This window comes from Lasioglossum baleicum, chromosome 1 (genome assembly GCF_051020765.1).
Source record: "Lasioglossum baleicum chromosome 1, iyLasBale1, whole genome shotgun sequence".
NCBI classification, from domain to species: Eukaryota; Metazoa; Arthropoda; class Insecta; order Hymenoptera; family Halictidae; genus Lasioglossum; species Lasioglossum baleicum.
In genome coordinates this window covers 14,552,065-14,566,747 of record NC_134929.1, presented here as the reverse complement: position 1 = coordinate 14,566,747, position 14,683 = coordinate 14,552,065, and the positions used below count along the sequence as shown (strand labels likewise).

Sequence of the window (14,683 nt, the reverse complement as noted above, 5' to 3'; positions counted from 1 at the left end):
AAGTACCGCTTGGTTCTTGCAACAAATACAGAAAATGTCTATTTTGTATAAAAATCTGCATTCCAATAATTGCCTACATAATTTCCTTGTAAAATTGGTACAGTAATATTTCGATACACGTGAAAGAGTATTGCGATGTATTACTTCTATATTAATCCATTGACAAAACTGTTACGTTTTTAATTATTTCTTCATGAAACTTTTACCAACATATCTGTGATGTTATTCTGATTAAAATGAGTCCAAACATGGCATAATTCGGAACATATTTCCCTGCTCAATTGACGAATAAGTCGAACCTCGATTATCCAAACCGACGATATCTGATTCTAAATGTGTCAGTGTTTCACATATAAACAGTTCATATACATATAACACGAGTATTAATCTTACACTTGCGTTCCACTGGTCAGTACGGATAATCGAGATTGCACTGCATCGTGTATCAAACAAGTAAATATAATCTGAATTGTGTCGTGTTCGGTATCATTTTAATCAGAAAAATATCACGAATATGTTGATAATAGTCTCTTCAAAAAATTTAGTAGCGGTAAAAGATCAAGGAATGGCGTCGTCTGTTTCCGAACGTTTCTCATATTTCGAGACACCGCTGTCCTTATTTCCGCACAAAGCAGCGCGAACGAATTTAGTCCTGAATTTAATAGATTCATTGACAGAATTCCTAACGAAAAGAGACGAAGGATTTGCTTGTCGCGTGCGAACGTGAAAATGACTTTCCTCCGTCGAATGCTCCGACGTGTCTCGCGCGGCGAAAACTCAACTCAAAAGCATTTTCAGAAAGACACGGAGCAAGGTGAAACCTTAAGGGGATACCTCATCCTTGGAATTTTCGGAGGCTTTCCTGGAACACACAGCCGAGCTTACTCGTTTCATCCCTTCGTTCTGAGTCGCTAAATTATTCAATTCATTTTCGTGCTGTGCCGAACTAACTCGAATCCAGCCTACTATCTCTCTTCGCCTACCATCGTTCACCCCATCGTGCAAGGCGATGTCAATCTTAAATTCGAGTCTTGCCTGTTTCCACGGGTTCGACGTTGTTGTCGTCGTGGAACGTATGCAGGAAGGATCCCTTTCCGACGTAGAAAATAGAGCGCGCATAAGTAATGCATGCTGGGGGCTTACTGTACTACGCCCGGCATTTTCATCTTTGCCAAAATGCTTGATCTTCCTGGGCGCTAACTCCAGAATTCTCGCGAGGAACGAACAGGAATGCTCAGCAAGATTGCTTTGTCGAAACTTAACACTTCGGCTCGCCAACGCTACGGCGGATTATTTGCGATAGAACAAGGTGAAATAGGAAGATGGCAAATATAATGATACGCAATTACACGAATTTATAAAAACAATATATCGCTAACTGCGGATCTTTTTCAGAGATCATTAGAAATTGTCTGCATCGATTGCAAGAAATATTTTATTCAATTCTATTTCTTCTGGTTATTCTATTGCTTAATGATTTGAATAGAGGAGAAATCATATATTGATATCTTCAATTTTAAAAATGTTCCAACAATTTTGAATTTCATCTACTCATTTTTTCTATAAACGCATAAAAATCATCTGTCTAATTACTATCGCGTTGAACGTTCGGACAGAAGTGACACGAAAAACAAACTCAGGAACTATGCGCGAATGTTTAAATACAATTGTTCCCCGGAACGAAGGGAGCCGATTGATAATTCCATGAATTCCATTAATTTACTTTGTATCCAACTTTGGAATGTAAACGTTCTGCGAGTAAAATCATACTGAGCAATAAATAATGGAGCATTCGAATCCATTTTGAAGAGAATGTCGCGCTTAGAATCTTTGATGTAACTATTTCCGAGTTACCAACTAATTGTTATGTGATATTTCTAGGGAACGGTGAAGAAGATGGAAAAGTTGGTGGCAGCCGTTCTGTAGCTTGTTCCCAGTGATTAAAGGTATGTAAATTAAAGCTGTTATGCAGTATCGTTCATAATTGCGTAAACGACTTGAAACGTTTGGAAGACAGAATATAATTAAAATATCAAGCCGTTTCATATGACAAGCTTATAAACTTTTAATGAAGATTTTAAACAGACTTCAAGAAAGACGAATATCATTAAATTCTGCACGCTATAGTGAAATATTATGTTTCTTAATAGTATCTGATCTTCAGAGTAAATGTAGACTTAAAAGGGGTGGGGTAATGTTATCGTTTCATATCCGTGTTCTTCTTATTTGTAAGAATTCTTCTTTTATCTACTGTGTTTTATAACATACCGCTTCATTAGAAATTTGGGATTCATATTGTGCTATTTTAGGCTGGACTTCACCTGAGGAAACCAACAATTTTTAACTTTTTCAATGTAGTCTTGTAGATATTTTGGCAAGAAAATGCCGAAAATCCAAGTTTTAACGTTCGAAATCCACTGGTTTAAAAGTTATGCCAGTGTAAAGTCGAGCAATTTTAAGCACACGGTGATAGAGAAACATGGCGGCGCCCTTACCTGGCAAGAACGCTTAAAATCGCTCAAGTTTAAACACGCATAACTTCTGAACCAGTGAGTTTCTAACGTTAAAACTTGGATTTTCGGCATTTACTCACTAAACCTACAGGATCATACAAAAAAAGTTATAAAGTATTGGTTTCCGGAGGTGAAGTTGTCACTGTAGATAATAAATTATAAAATTTCAAAATATATTTCATTTTTAAAAATGTTCGATTCAATGTTCAATCAAATGTTCAACAATATGTGAATGTTTTAAAAGTAGCATTACGCGTATAAATATCAATCCGTTAATGGATCAATTAAATTTACAATAAAATAAGAACTATAAATTTTATTACATATTTCATAAAATTGTACTTTCCGTGTACCTACACATATGCTATTTCCCACCGATATTATTCATATACATATACATAATTCAGTTATTAAAAACTGATTCAACAACTCGACGTAGAATTCTCAATTTGCAGACATAATATCAGCATCGTGCGATTAATGTGAAACATAAAACTGCCAACCAGTTGCGCAGGATATATTCATAAAAATTTTAGCTAGCACTTTTATCGAAAAAGCTGAGCGTACGGGGAAAAAATGGAACAGATAAAGCTATTTTTTACAATTCTTCATGCCTGTTATATTTCTGGAAAAAGACAGTAAAATTTCAATACTTGTTCTTTTTCGTGAAATATCTCAAGAATGACAAATGATATTTAAAAAATATTCCAACGAAAGTTGCATGGTATTATTGTATCTAAACTGTGTAAAACTTTTTTTGTAATGTATTTCTCAAAACAAATACAACAAAATGCATTTAAAAAAATTTTTTGACACAGTTTGGTAGACACAATAATACCATGCAATTTTTGTTTCAACTTTTTTTCATATCATTTGTTGTTATTGGGATATTTCACGAGAAATATTGACTTCTTTCCAAGGTCTGATTTCACCTCTTTAATGCGAGAAGTAGCACGACAAAATAGGGTTGTATTAGGCATAGCTTATTCGTTTGCAAAGTTTCATAATTTTTTGAATTTACGGGGTCGACAACTTCCCTTGCTAAACCGGCTAACATTGAGAAAACAAAAGACATTCAATTGCGTACGTGATGTACGAAACCAAGGGCGCGTATCGTTGTTTCCAATCTGTGTAACGAAATTTGTGCTTCCTTGGAACGGTTGTGCATTCAAACAAGAGAGAACAGTTTCAACACTCGCAATTGTTTGTTTGTTGAAGCATGCTCGAGAATAGTTTAAATTAGCCGCGGCACAAAAGAAAATCGTTTCCCCTTTACGAACATTCCGCTCACATTGTAGCAATGTCCATTGTTCTATACTCTACGTTTACGATGTGATCACCTATAACGGTGCAACTGCTTGTTAATTGCACAAAGGTCTTTGATGCACCCTATTCGTAGGACGTCGCTTATGCTCAATCTGTATTCGCTTTTCTTGATTACAGTGTGATTCTGTGTTTAATAATTAATCCCCATAAAAATTCCCTTGAGACATTCTTTGGAGGACAGTTAATTTAATAGAGGTTAGAACAACCGTATAGTTTATGTGTTCATAGTTTAGTAAAGAAAAGTAATATATATAATTGGTTACACTCAAGAAGGAAAATATTCTTCCACCGATTCTCTTGCATATTTATGGATTTGTTTGTAAGGAAATGTATATGGGGTGTGACGCAGAGCCTACGGCACTGCGTGCGAGACGTGTGAGGGCGTAAAGTGGTGATTACGATTCTGTAAAAGCAAGAGACGGTCAACAACGGTCGAGGAAGTCAAGCGAAATCAATATTGACGAATTCAACGATTCAATATTGTGTCTATGCACTGTATAATTCGTTTCCTTCAAATAAGTTACACTTTTATAACGAATCTTGGTTTTCCAACTCTAAAAACATTATCTGAAATCCTACATGTAGTAGCATGAATTAAAACCGTGCGAAATGTCTCTTCGATCCGCCTGTGGTGGCGAAAACCAGATTCGACCATCGTGGTATGCGTCCCAATTCTGATCGTTGCCCGTCAAATTAATTTTGGGCAACTGGTATGTACAAGTGCGGTGGAGCTAGTGGTTGCGTTTTGCGTTAAACAATCAATGTACTACGGGAACTTTGATTCAGATACGACACCTTCGCACAACTACGAACATGTGCGACTCTGCCGCGACGAGTGGGTTTTTCCAACGATTTTCTAAATACTGTTTCCCGTCCATTGACTCTTCAACAGTTTCGAATATTGCTTTCTAAGGTTTAATCGATTGAACTGTTAAAAAGGGGAAACACTCGAGTGTCCCTTGTCAATGATCGTACTGTTATATTGCTGATCCGCTCAGACAATCACTTCAGTCAAGAAATGCTGAAGAGGAAGCTTCTTTGTGGTCAGAAGAGTCAATCGAATTTTGAAGCATCTTCGCTGAAAGAACCCTTTAACAAGGCAACTTATCCGACTCTTCGTGTCTTTGAGCATAGTTTCATCTTTGTCCTGTTCCATTAGAACCATAAGACGATTGCCTCCGGTGTTCCATTACTTTATTAATCGCATTTAGCTTTGGCTCACAGTCTAACACGGAATTTTAAAATGCACAGAACCAGCCACGCAGAAAATTCAAAACTCCAAGGGAAGTTAACGAAATTTGTAAATTGAAACAAAAGAAACCTCTTGCTAAGATCTATTGACATGAGAAACTAGGTTGACCTTCAGATCTCCTAAGCACATTCAACTAAAACCAAACAACTTCTGTCTGAAACATTTCTTCCTATCTCAAAAAATGAAGCAGTTATTTAGGTGGCTTCATTACTTAGGGGTTCATTAAAATTAATTTAAAACATTCTGACAATTGCCATAAGTGATTAGTGCCACACGAAGAATGTTCGTGTTTTAGGTCTATCCTATTAAATACTGTTACCTTTTTTCTGTAGTAATTTTGTCCTATGTCTTTCTACAATTTATGTCTTCTCTGGAACGAACGTAAGAAGCAAGTTTATTTTTAATCACACAATATGTATTTATGGATAATACCATGTTCATGAATTTGTAATTATAATTCGTGAAGTAATTCAATTGAAATTCAGCATAATTTTGGTAGTGAAGTGCCAGCGGGGAAGAAGTTGCTGGGCCGGTACTACGCAAAGTCTTTAACATCTCGCAATCAGTAATGAAACAATGGGGTCACCTCACTTTCATAATAAACGACTCACATATGGGATGCAATATTGAAACAGTCTGCGCTAATGATCAAGCTGTCAAGGCGACGTTAAAGAACGAAAGAAGAGGAGGAAGAATGAGGCAAGAATATTGGAATTGATGTTCCTTGACCGGCGTGAACAATGATGCCTCATTTATTAAGCGCAACACGCCATAATTTAGCAAAGACGAGACCCAACTTCGGTGAACAGTGTGTACCGATCCGCTGCGCTTTGAAGCACGTTCACTCATTAACGTGACTTAAGAAGCAGGACCAAGGTAAGAGCGAAATTGAGTGAAATGAGATTAAAACTCGGAACGAAATACTGTGTAAATTCGTTGCTCCGGGTGTGTCTAGCCCGATGAAAGGAGTCACCGTTACGAACTGCGCCGACGAATTTCTGATAGTGTTAAAATGCACCTAACGAGCGCTCTTCTAGTTTCCGCGTACTCTCCAGAATTTCCAAAGTTATTTTCTTTTAACCTTCCCTCTTACACGCAGTCCCTTCGATTGCTCGTTTCCTTTGCTACACGAGCCAACGACGCGACGCGACGCGACGGCAGGAAATAGAGAAATGAGTGGACTATTTCTCATGTTACCTTCGTTTCTGCCAATTTCCTTCAAATCCCGATTTCATCACTGTTCACTGGTTGCCTACGTCGGAAAAGTTCACAAATTAATATTTATTGTACGCGACATCTGGCTGTTTGATGTCTCTGTAATAATAATTATTTAGACTGAGGGTTTTGCACATTTATTACAACAATGATCAAATGTGAAATAGTAAAAACATTTGAAGAATTTGAAACCACTGCTGTCACTAAAATGATTAAGAAAATAATAAACGTTGATGTAGTTTCTATATAAAAATATAAAAATCACTTTGTGAATAAAAATCGAAAGAAGTTCGACTTCTTTTACTGTCTAATAATTCAATCACGGACCTAAAATATTTGTAACTTGAAGAAATGTTCAAAATATAAGAAAGTACAATCTACCTTTACTTACATCCTAATGAAGGTATTAAAGTTGAAAAATTGAAATTAAATAGAATTTTATTTTTGTTCCCATTTCTGTATCTCTTAACAGAACTGGAAGCTGAACTTCACCCGAGGAAACCAAAAATGTTTAACTTTTTTTATGTAATCTTGTGGATTTTGACGAGAAAATACCAAAAATTCAAGTTTTAATGTCAGGAATTCACTGATTCAAAAGTCATGCGTATGTAAAGTTGAGCCATTTTAAGCGATCTTCTGAACGCGGAAATCGCACAGCTTTACACACGCATAACTTCTGAACTAGTGAATTCCTAACATTGAAACTTAGATTTTTGGCATTTTCTCACCAAAACCTGCGGGATCGCACAAAAAGAGTTAAAAATTTTTGGTTTATGGAGGAGAAGTTCAACCAAATTGCATGCCTTCTTTTATTTGTATGAACATCTGAAGAGCAGTGATAAGGTTTTCTTAAATTTTCTCTGCGTTTCGTGTCTAATTTGATGTTGCAGCTGACGAATAATACTTCGTCATAATTTAAAATTCTGCATTTTACCAACGCGACAGTGTGCCTAAACGCACCATTTGTGGAAATGGAACTTAGATTTGCTTGTATACTCCTGAAAATACAATTAGATATTAAGCGTGACGAATCTGCCCGGAGAATCAGTCGAGCCTTGTATTCTGCGGTGCGTATTTCGCAGTGCAAAATTTTTGTTCCAAGCACAGATGGTGTTGAACAAGCATCCGCGTGTTTGTACGTTCGTAAATGAAAAACAATGCCGACGGAGTCTGCGGAATTAACGTTGTAATTGGATCGAGCGGAACATGGGACGAAAGCATTTATTCTCTTTCTTGTATGGGTGGACAGAAACATGCGACACAATCGAAAACTATTTCGGCGAACAGTTATCAATTTCGAACGAATACTTTCGTTGCGTGTGCACACGAATTTATTTTGCATCGAGCAGTCTTTTTCAAATTGTGCAAATGCAACTTTGAAATTCTACCGTTGTCCTTTCGGAGTTTTTATCTGGCAACATTATTCGTGAGAAAATTTAGCATTACAATATTAAATTAAAGTAGTAGTTCGAAAAAATTAAACCGACTTCGAAACGTACTAAAAAAATGCACTAAAAAGTATGAAATAATTTCCATTTAATTTATATGAATACACACGAAACTTAAATATAGTACAATCTTTTCGTAGGCGGCGCAAAATTGAAAATTTTCGGCACTGGAAATTACGAAAATATCCTTAAATTCTTCTACATGCTTTCACGTATTAATGTATATCTTCTCTTCCCACCTACTGATTTCCAAGTTTACCATATTCCAATGAAGTCATAATCAGCAACATCTGTCATTTGGAAAATTTTCAATTTTGCGCCGCCTCCGAAAAGGTTTAATTTTCATTTATAAAATTTTTTTATTTCACACTTTTTAGTGGAACGAGCAGAATTTGTAGAACACCGTAGGATGGTTTGTCAGTCTTATTGGTTATCTGCAATAAAAACCGCAAAGAATGAAAAAATGCAAAATTTATAATCACGGGACCACCCCGGGGACATACTCCACAAGATGCAAATAGATCGAATTGAGTAACCTCCTCCTTTTTCGAAGTCGGTTAAAAATAGAACTACGATATGCTTTTCTATGTAACAAGAATATTAGTAACGATGTAATGTGAACAAATATGAAAATAATAAAATGAAATCAAAGAAATATACAGAGTGTCCAAAAAATGTTGCATTTCCTTGAAGAGGGTGTTTCCTGAGGTCATTTGAAGTAACGTATTCGCAAAGGAAAAAGTTATTTCAAATGACCTTTGGAATCACCCCTTTCAAAGAAATGCAACATTTTGGGGAACCCTGTATAAAGGTTATCAATGTAATATGAAAATAATGTGGAGCAATGCAAATAGTATAGAGGTAGCTATTTTTGACCATTCTTCTCATTTTAATAAGCAGTGGCATGCTATAGGCCAAGCACAATTAGCAATAACAATTATATAATTTGTTTTATCTCATGTTCCATTAGAATTTCAATTTCAGTGGCTAGCTGATTAGAAAGCGCAACGACTGCGAGAAATACGGAGTCCAATTAGAAGTGGGTGTGGCATTGTGCAAACGGTTGTTTGATTTTCATCGTTTCCATTAGCGCAATCTAATACAATTTCTGGTGTGCAGCCGGTGTCCACGTGTTCGGCGCACGTGAGAGCACAGCAGCGTGACCTGAGAGAACTTTGAAAATATCGACGTGCTCTTGCATGGAGGCTAGAGGAGTCGACGGTTTGCGCGAACTAGCCCGAGCGCGTTCGCGAATTCGCGCTGCCAGATGCTCGCTAGAATTGCGCTCGTAATACGTTCCGACACCTTAGATTGATTAAGCGGCAGACAGGCCGTTGCGCGGCATCAGGGCCGCTGCTAAATGTCTCGCATCTGTCACCGAGCTTTTCCACTTCCTGCGCGCACTTACACGGTTCCACGCCGCGCCGCGCGCCGGCCCGCACAGCCCCAAAGGACGGGGAAAACATGCCGCACGCCACCGCCGCCGAGAACTCGCTCCTCTCCACTACATTCATAATCATTCTTCAGGGCTGCGTACCCCGCCCCCCCCCCTCCCCCCGCGTTCAGTCAGTCAGGCATCCAAGAAAATTATCTCTCCCCGTTTGCCGAGCTTCCGCCAGACATCGTTACTCTATGGAGCGAAATTGTGCAGCAATCCGACCGTGACTGCAATTTAGTAGGTTGGCCCTCAACCCTTTTGACCTGAGCTTTTTCTATTTCGATCTGTTCCACATTTCTCTTAAAAATTGATATTGCCTGTCTGGGGATTAGTATTGTATATGTCGAATTTGAAACGCGTGTGTTAATATTAACCCAACAAAAACTCCCTGTAAACAGGAGCCAAGTTCCTATGGCCGTAAAAAGTTGTGAGATCAAACAACATACGGCCAAGTTCGTTAGTTGAGAAATACCTCTTGCAGTACTGAAAAAAGCGTTTGCAAAAAATTAGTTTTAAAGAACGCTATTTAATTTTTAATGAATTACATGGAGTGCTAAATTATTTAAACCAATGGCCATAAAAGGTGTTAGGTAGCGGCCAAGTTTGAATAATTTAGCCCTCCATGTAATTCATTAAAAATTAAATAGCTTTCTTTTAAACTAATTTTTTGCAAACGCTTTTTTCAGTACTGCAAGAGGTATTTCTAAACTAACGAACTTGGCCGTATTTTGTTTGTATCGTCATGTTACTAATATCGTCATGTTACTAATTTCCTTTAAACCGAGATGAAATTCAATGTTGGTTTTGCTAATGGAGAACATGTAAGCATACAATAGATACAAATTGTCTCCTTTTTTAGGAAATTACGAACTACAAAAAAAAGTAATCGTAATGAAATCATCAAATAAATCATAAAGCAGGGGATTAATGTGACAAAGTCGTTAAAGAATGAAATCAATTTTTATGTTATTCCTGCTTCCCACATTGTCTAGTTATGACAATGACATTTTTAATGTCTTCGAAGTGTGAAATATAAATTTTTAAATGCATAAAGTCCGCAGTCCACTTATAACTTTCGGCTACATATGTACATATAACTTGAATGGAAGTAAAGTTTCTGCAAATGAATTTTGGCTACATGTTCAAGTTAGTCTGTCCGTAGAGAGTTCTGGTATTAGCATTTATCATTGTTCCGAATTTATTCCGAGGATTGTGATCGTTCCTGAGTCCCCTTTCTGCGGTTTTTGATGTGATCCAATTTTCGAGTCATTTTCGGAGTTTCACGTAGCCGTCAAGAGAAAATACGTTTAGAGCATTTTGGATGGAGTGTAAAAGCTGGTAATCCGTCAGAGCGAAGTCCGACAAGTAAGGTGAATGCTGGGTAACCATTCCTCTCAAGCTCGTTTAGAGCCATTTTTAGAAAATTTATGGCGTCATGGTTCCTGCTCTCTTGATACATTTTTAAATCATGTGAAATTCATGAACCGAAATTTTGTTATTTTTCAATGGTGATCGATAGACAGCGGATCTTTATGCGAAATAAAAATTTTCTACCTGAATTGCAACAAACTGGAATGAAATTGAAATTTATTTTCAGTCTTAATTGAAAATGACATAACAGTATTTCTACATTTTTCTAATCTTTTTACTGGTTCAAGTTAAGACTCCTCATTTTTGTCATAAATGTATAAAATCCGCTGTCTAGATATAAATGTTTATTTTGTACTGCTTGGCATGTTGATCGTCATCGATTATTACCGAAAGTTAGACTTCCAATTTTAGAGAAGAAGATTTTCCAAAAGATAGGAATAATATGATCGGATTCCTAATATCTTTTGATATATTATCTATTTTATACTGTACCTGATAAATGCATAAGCGATTCTGGAATAGTAAAAATCATGGTAGGCTGTCTCATTGTCAATACGATTTTCTGCAGTGTTCACGAATGTTGTAGTTACCTTTAGCAACTTTAGCACTATGATTAAAGTCATAACATGAAATATTTTACCTATACTAATTTTGGTGTTCTTGAGAGTTTATAACTCTCAACAAAATTTGTTATCATGTATTTATCTTAAGTTTCTTAGCACCAATTGATTACTCTAGAAGTGTTGAAGCTTTTGAATTTATTTTCCACTTTGTATTCTTTCTGAGAAATAGTAACGCAAATTAACAACATTTTTTATGGTAACCCACACTAGCACTTCAGTGGATGTAATTTTTAAAAATTTATTTATTACCTGAAACGATTGCATTTTGTTCGAAACAGTTTAAGATTAATATTTATAGAAGGATTTGCTTAAACGCAAACGCGAATGTATTAAATATTCTGCTCGTTAAACCTTGAAAATAATACTTCTCTCTCAAGTTAATGTTCTTTATTTGAATTGAAAATCATGCATTTGGGTTTCATACAATCTGTACTACTTTATGCAGTCATTCCACCATAGCATCAATATTCAACTTATTGCAGTTAAATTCTTGGATAAATAAATTCGGTTTGTTTCATAACAAAATAGTATGTTAATAATAATACACGCATCGTAACAAGTATTTGTTAATTATTTGTAATATATCGCGCACATACTTCAATTAATTACGTATTCAAGTGCTCCAAGTGTTGTCATAATATTTGGTACTTACGATCAATTATCATATTTTAATAATGGATGTCTAAATATGTAAATATCCCTCGCGAACGTAAATTCGTTTGCATTTCCAACAAATAATGTAAAGCAAATTTAGACGGGGAATTAATTCGAAAGTTTTGTTAACTTTAAGCTTTTCTGAGGTAATATAATATGCAAACACAGTTCATGCATTTTTATACTTCTCCCGACATGTGTATAATCCTCAGAGCGGACATTCTCTGCAAATCTTCGTGTACATAATACGAGGGGACGTTAATTTTAATTGCTGCCTAGAGGACGAAACGAAGCACACTGTTTAATGAGTTGTCTATTATGGAAATGATAACAGAAGTAATTAATATCTAGTTAGAGATGGTCGCGAAATAAATTGTCTCGCAATGCAGTTAGTTCCAAGCGGACTTACTTCATGAGCAATTGCATTGTTTGTGGAAGGAAATGAAGTTTCCGTCAAAATTACTAATTATTCTTTATATTCGTTATTGCGGGGAAAACATGGAAACTGTGTATACAACCGTATAAACTGTGTGTACATTTATAAAGTGTTTATATTTCATTTTGCAGCATACATTCTATTAGAGAGAAAAAATACCCAGTCCCTATAAAAAATCTGTAACAATTCTCAAAAAGAGTAATTCAAAACAAGTGACCAATTTATTATAACTTCAAGTTTATAAGGGGTTACCTTATCATTTTCTTTAAGTTACAATGATTAAACCGTCATTATCCCCAGAAATGTAGTAGAAGAGAAAAGAAAAATATTCCTTGTACGGCTATATTTATTTTAATGCTTAAATATTATTTATAAACGAATCAAAATTTAATTAATTTAAAAAGATACATTCATATTTGTTAGACTTCGTTAAATTCTTCATGACGAGTGTGACTCATTAAAATACGGCAAGGGGTTAAATTCAATTCTGACAGTTTATAAACTATCAAACAGTAGACTTTCTTAGATCAAGGCTTTACTGTATTACTTTCGAGTTGCTAAAATTGTTCAGTAAAGAATTTTTGTGAGCAGCTCCTGATTCTTGCAAGAAGAACATTTTTATTTTGCACTAAGTAATTCGCAATCAATTGATGACGCTTCAACAAACTTCTCGCAAGATAAACTATGTAAGTTTGTAAGAATATTTTGTAAAATTTGTTCTTTCCGGCATTCGTCCAACACACATACTAAAGCTGCATGATATGCATTACCCTCCCTGCGTAATCATAATTTGCTCTTTGGGGTAAATCAAGGATAAAGGATTGTCGAGACTTTGGGGGGAGGCAGATTTTCAAATTCAACTTCATATCCTACCATAACGGTCATCAATTTTCATTTGAAAGTAACTTGCAGAGCCGAAAGCTTTACGTTCGAATTACCGTTTATTATTTCTCTTATTGTTCTCACTTATAACGTTTCCATAATGGAAAGCTGTTTTAAAGCGTAGCGGAAGGGGAGAATGTATGGTTACTCGTATTAATGTTCGAACATTCCATTATTCTCGAAATCGGTGATCTGCCTAGTTACTGATAACGTGGTCATCGAATTTATCCTTTTGTGAAGGGATCAAGCCCATATTTTTCAATCAATCAATCTTTCTTGGTTCGTGTACACGAAAATGAAATGAAATTTTATATCCAAGTGTGTGATATGATCACCAACAATATTAAGAACCAATCAATATTGGATCAAGCCCATATTCTAGTTCGAAAATGTATAAAATATAGTATTTTATTTTTCACTGTTCTATATGTACACAGAGTTTTGTTACCATTTCTTAGGTGTTTCAGACAAAATTTTATCTGTATTTGATGGGCTACAAGTTCGCATCTTCTTATATCTCAAAGAATGCTTTTCACGTAAAAAAGTAAAGATCACCTTGACTTTTTTTAAATGGCACCACACGTTTTGGACATTATAGGATTCATCATAGGACATCATAGAGTATTATACAATACTATGATTTTGATATGACTCGACTTTAAATCAAAAATTTGGTGCAAACGTGATTTTAAGCGATTTTTTCGCGAAAACGTAGCTGACAACTATACAAATTTTTTGCGTAATTATGCTATAAAGTGTAATGGTTGAAAAACGAAACGTGCCCCACCCTTTACGACACGCCCTTGCTAAATAATTTCGTAAGCACAATCTCGCGTTCGCGGTAAATAACTGCATGCTGTCGATGTATCGTTGTCCGCTGGAAGTTTCGAGTCACCGGAATCGATTGTTCTCGACCAGCAATAAAAACCACCGAAACCGGTCGCCTTTGTCTTTTTCTACTTGAGTAATGGTCCGTCGCTGTTGCAGTATCTGGCTAATGGAATGATATCGTCTTTTTCGTGTTCCTGTTACGCGTGTCCGCGATTCGACGCACTCGACTAACTCCGCGGGGTTGTATTAGCATCCAACCGCCCTCTGCTCAGACCGCGATATCCATTTTCGAGTAATTGTTTCGTTGCGCTATATGCAAATGCCCACGGGTAGGGCGAGCATTTAGCAAATTGCGGGCCGGTTGCGCAAATTTTTTGCTCGTCTCCGTCGCTGGACCACCGGCTGCGCGTTTGTAATCAAACGTACCCGTAATGCCCCGCTCGTGAATCGTATCTGCTAATTTTCTACGTTTACCGTGTTTCCTTCTTAACGTTTGTTCCGCCGAACGCGCCGCGAGCAAAAAATTTGCCGCCCCTTTGTCGGACATTTATATCTCTCATGTTCTACTCGCACGAGTCCGTGTGTATCTTTATTATAGTTAAATACACCTGTGTCGCTGACGGGTTAACCGATCGAGACAAATAATTCCATTAAACAAGTTTCGATTAATCATTTTCTTGTGCTCTTTTTTCAA

The 14,683-nt window shown here is 36.4% G+C and overlaps 1 protein-coding gene across 8 annotated transcripts in view; it reads left to right on the top strand.

Annotated features, from left to right (window-relative positions):
• The window catches only part of LOC143208911 (potassium channel subfamily K member 6), a 482,405-nt gene that overhangs the window by 65,474 nt on the left and 402,248 nt on the right, over positions 1-14,683 (top strand). For all 8 annotated transcript variants that reach the window (XM_076423865.1, XM_076423921.1, XM_076423913.1 and 5 more), the window contains one exon: positions 1,882-1,946. The gene's annotated coding sequence lies outside the window, so the exon portion shown is untranslated. The remainder of the gene's footprint in view (positions 1-1,881; positions 1,947-14,683) is intronic.